Below are 10,886 nucleotides of genomic sequence, written 5' to 3' on the forward strand. Positions count from 1 at the left end.
CAGCCGATGTGAGTAAGACCTTTAAACAGGTCAACATTCACAAGGCCGCTGGGCCAGACGGATTACCGGGACGTGTACTCTGAGCATGCACTGACCAACTGCAAGTGTCTTCATTGACATTTTCAACCTCTCCCTGTCTGAGTCTGTAATACCAACATGATTCAAGCAGACCACCATAGTCCCTGTGCCCAAGAACACTAAGATAATCTGCACTCACGCCTGAGCCATGAAATGCTTTGAACGGCTGGTCATTGCTCACATCAACACCATTATCCCAGAAACCCTTGACCCACTCCAATTTGCACTCCGCACCAACAGATCCACAGATAATGGAATTTATATTGCACTCCACACTGCCCGTTCCCACCTGGACAAAAATAACACCTATGTGAGAATGCTATTCATTGACTACACCATAGTGCCCTCAAAGCTCATCACTAAGCTAAGGACCCTGGGACTAAACACCTCCCTCTGCAACTGGATCCTGGACTTCCTGACGGGCCGCCCCCAGGTGGTAAGGGTAGGTAGCAACACATCCACCACGCTGATCCACAACATAGGGGCCCATCGGAGTTGCGTTCTCAGTCCCCTCCTGTTCACTCATGACTGCACGGCGGCACGACTCCAACACCATCATTACGTTTGCTGATGACACAACAGTAGTAGGCCTGATCACCGACAACGATGAGACATCCTATAGGGAGGAACTGAACTTGTGGTTCAAGGACAACAACCACTCCCTAAACGTGATCAAGACAAAGGAGATGATTGTGGACTACAGGAAAAGGAGGACCGAGCATGCCCCCATTCTCATCGATGGGGCTGCAGTGGAGCAGGTTGAGAGCTTCAAGTTCCTTGGTGGTCACATCACCAACAAACTAACATGGTCCAAGCACACCAAGACAGTTGTGAAGAGGGCACGACAAAACCTATTCCCCTCAGGAGACTGAAAAGATTTGGAGTGGGTCCTCAGATCCTCAAAAGGTTTTACAGCTGCACCATCGAAAGCATCCTGACGGGTTGCATCACTGCCTGGTGTGGCAACTACTCAGCCTCCGATCACTAGGCACTACAGAGGGTAGTGCGTATGGCCCAGTACATCACCGGGGCCAAGCTTCCTGCCATCTAGGACCTCTATACCAGGCGGTGTCAGAGGAAGGCCCTACAATTCTAAAAGACTCCAGCCACCCTAGTCATAGACTGTTCTCTCTGCTACCGCACGGCAAGCGGTACCTGAGCGCCAAGTCTAGGTCCGAAACAGCTTCTACCCCAAACCATAAGACTCCTGAACAGCTAATCAAACAGCTACCCAGACTATTTGCATTGCCCCCCCACCCCTCCCCATCCCCACACTGCTGCTACGCACTCTTATTATCTATGCATAGCCACTTTAATAACTCTACCTGCATGTACATAAGTACCTCAATTACCTCGACACCGGTGCCCCCGGACATTGACACATTGACCCTGTACCGGTTCACCCTGTATAGAGCCTCGCTATTGTTATTTACTGATACTCTTTAATTATTTCTTATTCTTATCTCTTACTTTTTTGGGGATTTTCTTAAAACTGCATTGTTGGTTACATGCTTGTAAGTAAGCATTTCACTGTAAGGTCTACACCTGCGCATGTGACAAATCCAATTTGATATGATTACTCAGGGCCCATTGTGCACTATATAGGGAAGAGGGTGCTGTTTTGGATGCATCCACTGTAACCCTTTTCTCCCACAGCCTTTCTCTCCTGATCATCTGAGCAGCTTAAGCCAATATCCAGAACATGTGATTACCAAGGCAGAAAACACGATTTAGCCGCAGACTTATCTGTCCTTAAATGGATGGAGAAGCCCCGCCAGCACTATCCTATGCTGCATGTCAATCCACATACCGAATGTGATACTGCAAAGTCATTCTGTCTGAGATGTCTGGTGGTAGGCTACATCAGGGTCATAATTCATTAGGATACACCGTAACAAAAGGTTAAGCAACAGAAAACAAAAACAAGCTTCCTATTAGACAAGTTCAGGTTGTCCATCCCTGTTTCGCCCATTTTTCGCCCGTTTGGTGCGTAGCGAATACAACCCAGGTTGATGATTAACTACTATATCATTGAATTGAATGATCATCCCAATGCTCTGACCTATAAATAATATTCGCCCCTACTAACAAATGAAGTTGTCACAACGTTGAAATAGTTTGTGAGAAGGTTGTTTATAATGACACCACCATTTGACAATGTTGTGACAACACAAATAAAACAAGGTTGGGGCATCAATCTCATTTTAATAGGCACTAGTAAGAACCTGCTCGCTTTTGGTGAGGATTTCTTTTGTTGTTACACTCTAAACACACACACACGCACATAGACACACACACAACAGCGGCTGGCTGTGATTTAGACAACGTCCTAAAATAAGCAACAACAGATGAGAGCATTAAAAGAGCTGTCTAGGTCAACGCCTGCTGTGTTTTCATTTGAGATTTCACCCAGCCCAGATTCCACAATTTAAATGGGATTGCATTTAGACTTTCACCATTTGTTTGCATGGCCGGTTGGCTTGTTGTAACGTGTGTGTGTGCATGTTTACATGGGTGTGTGTGTGTTTGCCCACGCACATGCGTGAGTGTGTGGACTGTGGCAGCAGAGGCCGGACACACACAGACACACACGCACTTCAGAAAAATGAAATAATGTTGTGGAAACCGCTTAGAGGATAATCCCATGGCGACGACGAGGCAGGCTGGAGTACACCACTCAATCGTCACAAAAACACACACACACACACTCAGGCTGGAGGACACCACGTCATCACAGAACACACACACACACACACACACTCAGGCTGGAGGACACCACTCAATCGTCACAAAAACACACACACACACTCAGGCTGGAGGACACCACGTCATCACAGAACACACGCACACACACACTCAGGCTGGAGTACACCACATCATCACAGAACACACACACATTAACACATACACACGATTAATTCCACCCTCCAAAAAAGTTTGTTCTGTGTTTTTTGGCAGCGGGAAGAGACTGACGTGAATGAACATAATGAGGCTCTAACACTGCTCCCAATCCTCTGGTATCTCTAAAGCCAGCCGTTACTATCTAGACTTTTCCAACCCATCCTTTGTAGTGTTGTAACAAAGGTGTTTCAGAAAGCCTTCCATTACAGATAGATTTTCAGAAGTAATATTGTGAGTGGCATTTAAAGAGCACCGTAAAAAAAAGCAGGTTAACGTTTTTCGTCATGAATATTGTTCCGGAGGCAGTTCTGTAGAGTGGTCACCAGCTGGCACAGCCATGAAGTCATAAAATCTGATTTTAAACCTAACCCTAACCTTAACCACACTGCTAACCCTAATGCTAAACCCTAACATTAACCACACTGCTAACCCTAATGCATAACCCTAACCTTAAATTAAGACCAAAAAGCACATTTTCGTTTTCAGAACTTTTTACAATATAGCCAATATTGACTTTGCAACTGGCCTATTTAAGGGGAAATCTCATGACAATAAACATCATCATGTGTAAAAACACAAGAGATCTTAGTTATAGTTCATTCCCAGGCCCGTATAACCTGGCACAGAGTGTGTCCTGACCAGATCACACGATCAGGAGGAACTAGTCATAGACCACCTCAGGGTTGAGTTTCAGCGTAACCATTGTGACATTGTCATACCACTGCAGCAAAATGTATGTATATATATATGCACTTCCTTTTCTGAATGTGGAATATAGAGCCTAGGCTACTGTTCATTATGAAGAGAAGAGGTGACATGCAGAAAATGACTGTCCCTCAGGAGCAACACAAAACTCTTGATTGTATGACTATGGTAAAGTCTCCATGATGTACAGAGAACAGGAGGTGATATAAATGATGTTCATAAACAGACGTTATTATATAGGAGTTACTGTGGTCCTCAGGTCAGTGGGTATACTGTGGTCCTCAGGTCAGTGGGTATACTGTGGTCCTCAGGTCAGTGGGTATACTGTGGCCCTCAGGTCAGTGGGTATACTGTGGCCCTCAGGTCAGTGGGTATACTGTGGCCCTCAGGTCAGTGGGTATACTGTGGCCCTCAGGTCAGTGGGTATACTGTGGCCCTCAGGTCAGTGGGTATACTGTGGCCCTCAGGTCAGTGGGTATACTGTGGTCCTCAGGTCAGTGGGTATACTGTGGTCCTCAGGTCAGTGGGTATACTGTGGCCCTCAGGTCAGTGGGTATACTGTGGCCCTCAGGTCAGTGGGTATACTGTGGCCCTCAGGTCAGTGGGTATACTGTGGCCCTCAGGTCAGTGGGTATACTGTGGTCCTCAGGTCAGTGGGTATACTGTGGTCCTCAGGTCAGTGGGTATACTGTGGCCCTCAGGTCAGTGGGTATACTGTGGCCCTCAGGTCAGTGGGTATACTGTGGTCCTCAGGTCAGTGGGTATACTGTGGCACTCAGGTCAGTGGGTATACTGTGGTCCTCAGGTCAGTGGGTATACTGTGGTCCTCAGGTCAGTGGGTATACTGTGGTCCTCAGGTCAGTGGGTATACTGTGGCCCTCAGGTCAGTGGGTATACTGTGGCCCTCAGGTCAGTGGGTATACTGTGGCCCTCAGGTCAGTGGGTATACTGTGGCCCTCAGGTCAGTGGGTATACTGTGGTCCTCAGGTCAGTGGGTATACTGTGGCCCTCAGGTCAGTGGGTATACTGTGGCCCTCAGGTCAGTGGGTATACTGTGGTCCTCAGGTCAGTGGGTATACTGTGGTCCTCAGGTCAGTGGGTATACTGTGGTCCTCAGGTCAGTGGGTATACTGTGGTCCTCAGGTCAGTGGGTATACTGTGGTCCTCAGGTCAGTGGGTATACTGTGGTCCTCAGGTCAGTGGGTATACTGTGGCCCTCAGGTCAGTGGGTATACTGTGGTCCTCAGGTCAGTGGGTATACTGTGGTCCTCAGGTCAGTGGGTATACTGTGGCCCTCAGGTCAGTGGGTATACTGTGGTCCTCAGGTCAGTGGGTATACTGTGGTCCTCAGGTCAGTGGGTATACTGTGGCCCTCAGGTCAGTGGGTATACTGTGGCCCTCAGGTCAGTGGGTATACTGTGGCCCTCAGGTCAGTGGGTATACTGTGGCCCTCAGGTCAGTGGGTATACTGTGGCCCTCAGGTCAGTGGGTATACTGTGGCCCTCAGGTCAGTGGGTATACTGTGGCCCTCAGGTCAGTGGGTATACTGTGGCCCTCAGGTCAGTGGGTATACTGTGACCCCCAGGTCAGTGGTTATACTGTGGCCCTCAGACAATGAACTGGGGACAGACAGTGACAAATGACCGGCCGCTCGCTGTCACTAAGACTTGTGGTAGTAATATTCTGTACACAGCCACCGCATCTGTCCACGCAAAGAGACAGACACACACACATGCAGACACACACTTACACACACAGAAACACACAGACACAGACATACACACACACAGGCACACACTTACACACACAGAAACACACAGACACAGACATACACACACACAGGCACACACTTACACACACACACAGAAACACACAGACATACACACAGTGCATACTGTACTACTGAGTGCCCAACTGCAATCAGCTAATACTATCCAAACACATAATCCAATTCAGAGTTGTGCTTTAAACCTAATCCTTCAAAATCCATGGAGGATTCTAAATGAGTAGAAAACATTCTACACTACTATTAGCTAGCCTGCCTAAAATGCCTATTGGGGAAGTAATGTGAATCTAATCTAGACAGTATGGTTCTAGGTTCTTGCTCCACATTACAAAGTAAGACAAATGAGAGTTCAAAACCAGTGGAGGATGTGTACAACAGTGGAGGCTGCTGAGGGGAGGACAGCTCATAATAATGGCTGGAACGTAGAGGATTAAATTTAAACCATGTGTTTGATGTATTTCATACCATTACACTGATACTGCTCCCACAATTACCATGAGCCTGTCCTCCACAATTAAGGTGCCATCAACCTCCTGGGGTGTACGATACTGCTACTACTACTGATACTGCTAGTACTATTTGTACTATAACTGCTATTACTACTACTACTGCTGCTACTACAACTACTGCTACTACTACTAGTCTAGGCTTTATTTGGGCATTAGTTGGTCTAATCTAGATCAAATAGTTCTATGCCTATGCATTTTTCTTCATTTTGCCAAGTAAGGCAAATGAAAGTTCAAAACTAGTCAAACATGTGCACTTCTACTTCAGTCCTGCGTATTCTTGAGCAGTAGTTAGTTCTTCTAATCTATATTGTACAGATCAATCATATGGATGGGTCCATATTTATTTTACCTTTATTTAACTAGGCAAGTCAGTTAAGAACAAATTCTTATTTTCAATGACGGCCTAGGAACAGTGGGTTAACTGCCTGTTCAGGGGCAGAACGACAGATTTGTACCTTGTCAGCTCGGGGATTTGAACTTGCAACCTTCCGGTCACTAGCCCAATGCTCGAACCACTAGGCTACCCTGCCGCCCCATATTGCAAAGTAAGGTAAAAATTTGTAGAAAACTACTACTAGCCATTAGCCTATTCTGGGGACAGTGGTTAGTTGTACTAAAATGTAGATAATATGTATTCTACGGTTCTATATATTTTGCTCTGTATTGCAAAGTAAGGCAAATATTTCACCTTGCGGAAAATGTCCTGTGGCTTCTCTCTCTCCCCTTTCTCCCTCTCTCGCTACCCCTCCCTGTCCTCTTCATCACTACCTTCCTCTCTCCCCTTTCTCTCTCTCTCGCTACCCCTCCCTGTCCTCTTCATCACTACCTTCCTCTCTCCCCTTTCTCCCTCTCTCGCTACCCCTCCCTGTCCTCTTCATCACTACCTTCCTCTCTCCCCTTTCTCTCTCTTTCGCTACCCCTCCCTGTCCTCTTCATCACTACCTTCCTCTCTCCCCTTTCTCCCTCTCTCGCTACCCCTCCCTGTCCTCTTCATCACTACCTTCCTCTCTCCCTTTTCTCTCTCTCTCTCTCTACCCCTCCCTGTCCTCTTCATCACTACCTTCCTCTCTCCCCTTTCTCTCTTTCTCGCTACCCCTCCCTGTCCTCTTCATCACTACCTTCCTCTCTCCGCAAAGCAGAGCCACTCAGCACTTTTACCTCAGCTAGAGAAATCCTCATCAGCCTCCGTGGGGTATCCAAACACCAGCCAAGGAGGTACTTTGATATTCTCTCCCTGACACCCTAATCAAATCAAATCAAATCAAATCGAATTTTATCACATACACATGGTTAGCAGATGTTAATGCGAGTGTAGCGAAATGCTTGTGCTTCTAGTTCCGACAATGCAGTAATAACCAACAAGTAATCTAACTAACAATTCCAAAACTACTGTCTTATACACAGTGTAAGGGGATAAAGAATATGTACATAAGGATATATGAATGAGTGATGGTACAGGGCAGCATACAGTAGATGGTATCGAGTACAGTATATACATATGAGATGAGTATGTAGACAAAGTAAACAAAGTGGCATAGTTAAAGTGGCTAGTGATACATGTATTACATAAGGATGCAGTCGATGATATAGAGTACAGTATATACGTATGCATATGAGATGAATAATGTAGGGTAAGTAACATTATATAAGGTAGCATTGTTTAAAGTGGCTAGTGATATATTTACATCATTTCCCATCAATTCCCATTATTAAAGTGGCTGGAGTTGGGTCAGTGTCAATGACAGTGTGTTGGCAGCAGCCACTCAATGTTAGTGGTGGCTGTTTAACAGTCTGATGGTCTTGAGATAGAAGCTGTTTTTCAGTCTCTCGGTCCCAGCTTTGATGCACCTGTACTGACCTCGCCTTCTGGATGATAGCGGGGTGAACAGGCAGTGGCTCGGGTGGTTGATGTCCTTGATGATCTTTATGGCCTTTAACATCGGGTGGTGTAGGTGTCCTGGAGGGCAGATAGTTTGCCCCCGGTGATGCGTTGTGCAGACCTCACTACCCTCTGGATAGCCTTACGGTTGAGGGCGGAGCAGTTGCCGTACCAGGCGGTGATACAGCCCGCCAGGATGCTCTCGATTGTGCATCTGTAGAAGTTTGTGAGTGCTTTTGGTGACAAGCCGAATTTCTTCAGCCTCCTGAGGTTGAAGAGGCGCTGCTGCGCCTTCGTCACGACGCTGTCAGTGTGAGTGGACCAATTCAGATTGTCTGTGATGTGTATGCCGAGTAACTTAAAACTTGCTACCCTCTCCACTACTGTTCCATCGATGTGGATAGGGGGGTGTTCCCTCTGCTGTTTCCTGAAGTCCACAATCATCTCCTTAGTTTTGTTGACGTTGAGTGTGAGGTTATTTTCCTGACACCACACTCCGAGGGCCCTCACCTCCTCTCTGTAGGCCGTCTCGCCGTTGTTGGTAATCAAGCCTACCACTGTTGTGTCGTCCGCAAACTTGATGATTGAGTTGGAGGCGTGCGTGGCCACGCAGTCGTGGGTGAACAGGAGTACAGGAGAGGGCTCAGAACGCACCTGTGGGGCCCCGTGTTGAGGATCAGCGGGGAGGAGATGTTGTTGCCTACCCTCACCACCTGGGGGGGCCCGTCAGGAAGTCCAGTACCCAGTTGCACAGGGCGGGGTCCAGACCCAGGGTCTCGAGCTTGATGACGAGCTTGGAGGGTACTATGGTGTTGAATGCCGAGCTGTAGTCGATGAACAGCATTCTCACATAGGTATTCCTTTTGTCCAGGTGGGTTAGGGCAGTGTGCAGTGTGGTTGAGATTGCGTCGACTGTGGACCGATTTGGGCGGTAAGCAAATTGGAGTGGGTCTAGGGTGTCAGGTAGGGTGGAGGTAATATGGTCCTTGACTAGTCTCTCAAAGCACTTCATGATGACGGAAGTGAGTGCACCCTAAGACCTGCGGCTCTCCCAACGAGATGTAGGAAACACCAGCAGACTTGGAAGAACGAGGAAGTATGTTAGTGGAACGGTTGAAGTGGAGGTGGCAAAGGAGGTGGGAGGGGAAGTTAGGGGAATGACTTATTACGAGAACGTCTTACTACACTATACCCTGCACCTCAGTGTGCACTTTAAGTGCAGTTGACTTGGATTCCATTAGAAACATCCAAGCTTCATTCAACCTCATTCTTATCAAGCCTCTATTCCCAGCACCCTTCAGTTCCCATCCAATACCTCCAGAGATATGGTGATACACATCTAATGGATTCTAATCACGGTTCTTGTCAGTTTTTCTAATTGAATCACACCAGTTCCTGACATCTCTCAATCTCTTTCTTGTTCTCTGTCTCTATTTCTCTGAGCAAACTTTTTTTAAATTACTTTTATGAGCCACATACATGAAAAATGTAGATGTCTCTGGTATTAACTGTCTGCAGAGGTATATGTGATATGTGCATACAGTTTAGAAATTAACACCGAGTATAATAAACATTAGGAACGCCTTCCTAATATTGTGTTGCACCCCCCCCGAAAGCGTTCCACAGGGATGCTGACCCATGTTGACTCCACGGTAACAGATGCCGGGCACACCGGTTTGTGTCAAGAACTGCAACGCTGCTAGGTTTTCCACTCTCAACAGTTTCCCGTGTGTATCAAGAATGGTCCACCACCCAAAGGACATCCAGTCAACTTGACACAACTGTGTGTACCTAGCAGCGTTGCAGTTCTTGACACAAACCGATGTGCCTGGCATCTGTTACCATACCCTGTTTAAAGGCATTTAAATATATTGTGTTTCCCATTCATCCTCTGAATGGCACACATACAGGACACAATCCATGTCTCAGTTGTCTCAAAATTATTCTTTAACCTGTCTCCTCTCCTTCATCTACACTGATTTAAAGTGGATTTAACAAGTGACATCAATAAGGGATCATAGCTTTCACCTGGATTCACCTGGTCAGTCTACTGCATGTAACGGAAAGAGGTGTTCTTAATGTTTTGTACAGTCAGTGTATAAGGGTCTGTATGTGTCAGGGTTGGGGTCCATTTAAATTGAAGCCAGTCAATTCAGGAAGCGATTTCAATTTAACATTCAGAAATGTAAAACCCTTTGAAATATATATCTTTCTAGTTTTTCATTTATTTAAAAGTCATTGAAAATAAATGCCCTTTATTAAATTATTTAATTGGAATTTCAGTTTACTTCCTGAATTTCAGATTACAGTACTTCCCTGGTATGTGTGGTTGGGTGGACTTTAGTCTGTCTGTGTGTGTGTTTGCGCGCGCGTGCGTTCTGTTTGTATGTGAATTAATACTTCTTTGAAATCTCAATTAACCCCTGTATTCATACTCGCCTTATAACAGTCCTTATAACAGTCCTTGTAACAGTCCTTATAACAGTCCTTATAACAGTCCTTGTAACAGTCCTTGTAACAGTCCTTGTAACAGTCCTTATAACAGTCCTTGTAACAGTCCTTGTAACAGTCCTTATAACAGTCCTTGTAACAGTCCTTGTAACAGTCCTTGTAACAGTCCTTATAACAGTCCTTGTAACAGTCCTTGTAACAGTCCTTGTAACAGTCCTTGTAACAGTCCTTGTAACAGTCCTTGTAACAGTCTTATGTAACAGTCCTAACAGTCCTTAACAGTCCTTGTAACAGTCCTTTGTAACAGTCCTTGTAACAGTCTTATAACAGTCCTTGTAACAGTCTTATAACAGTCCTTGTAACAGTCCTTGTAACAGTCTTATAACAGTCCTTGTAACAGTCTTATAACAGTCCTTGTAACAGTCCTTGTAACAGTCCTTGTAACAGTCTTATAACAGTCCTTGTAACAGTCTTATAACAGTCCAGTCCTTATAACAGTCCTTGTAACAGTCTTATAACAGTCCTTGTAACAGTCCTTGTAACAGTCTTATAACAGTCCTTATAACAGTCCTTGTAA

General features: G+C 46.0%; 1 long non-coding RNA gene across 1 annotated transcript in view; it reads right to left on the reverse strand.

Moving 5' to 3' along the window:
- The window catches only part of LOC127919544 (uncharacterized), a 21,096-nt gene extending 19,783 nt beyond the window's left edge, over positions 1 to 1,313 (reverse strand). The window contains exon 1 of the long non-coding RNA XR_008103270.1: positions 1 to 1,313. This exon is cut by the window's left edge and continues 1,071 nt beyond it. This is a non-coding gene — a long non-coding RNA (uncharacterized LOC127919544).
- Positions 1,314 to 10,886: the final 9,573 nt, after the last annotated feature.

Source organism: Oncorhynchus keta, unplaced genomic scaffold, assembly GCF_023373465.1.
Source record: "Oncorhynchus keta strain PuntledgeMale-10-30-2019 unplaced genomic scaffold, Oket_V2 Un_contig_1690_pilon_pilon, whole genome shotgun sequence".
NCBI classification, from domain to species: Eukaryota; Metazoa; Chordata; class Actinopteri; order Salmoniformes; family Salmonidae; genus Oncorhynchus; species Oncorhynchus keta.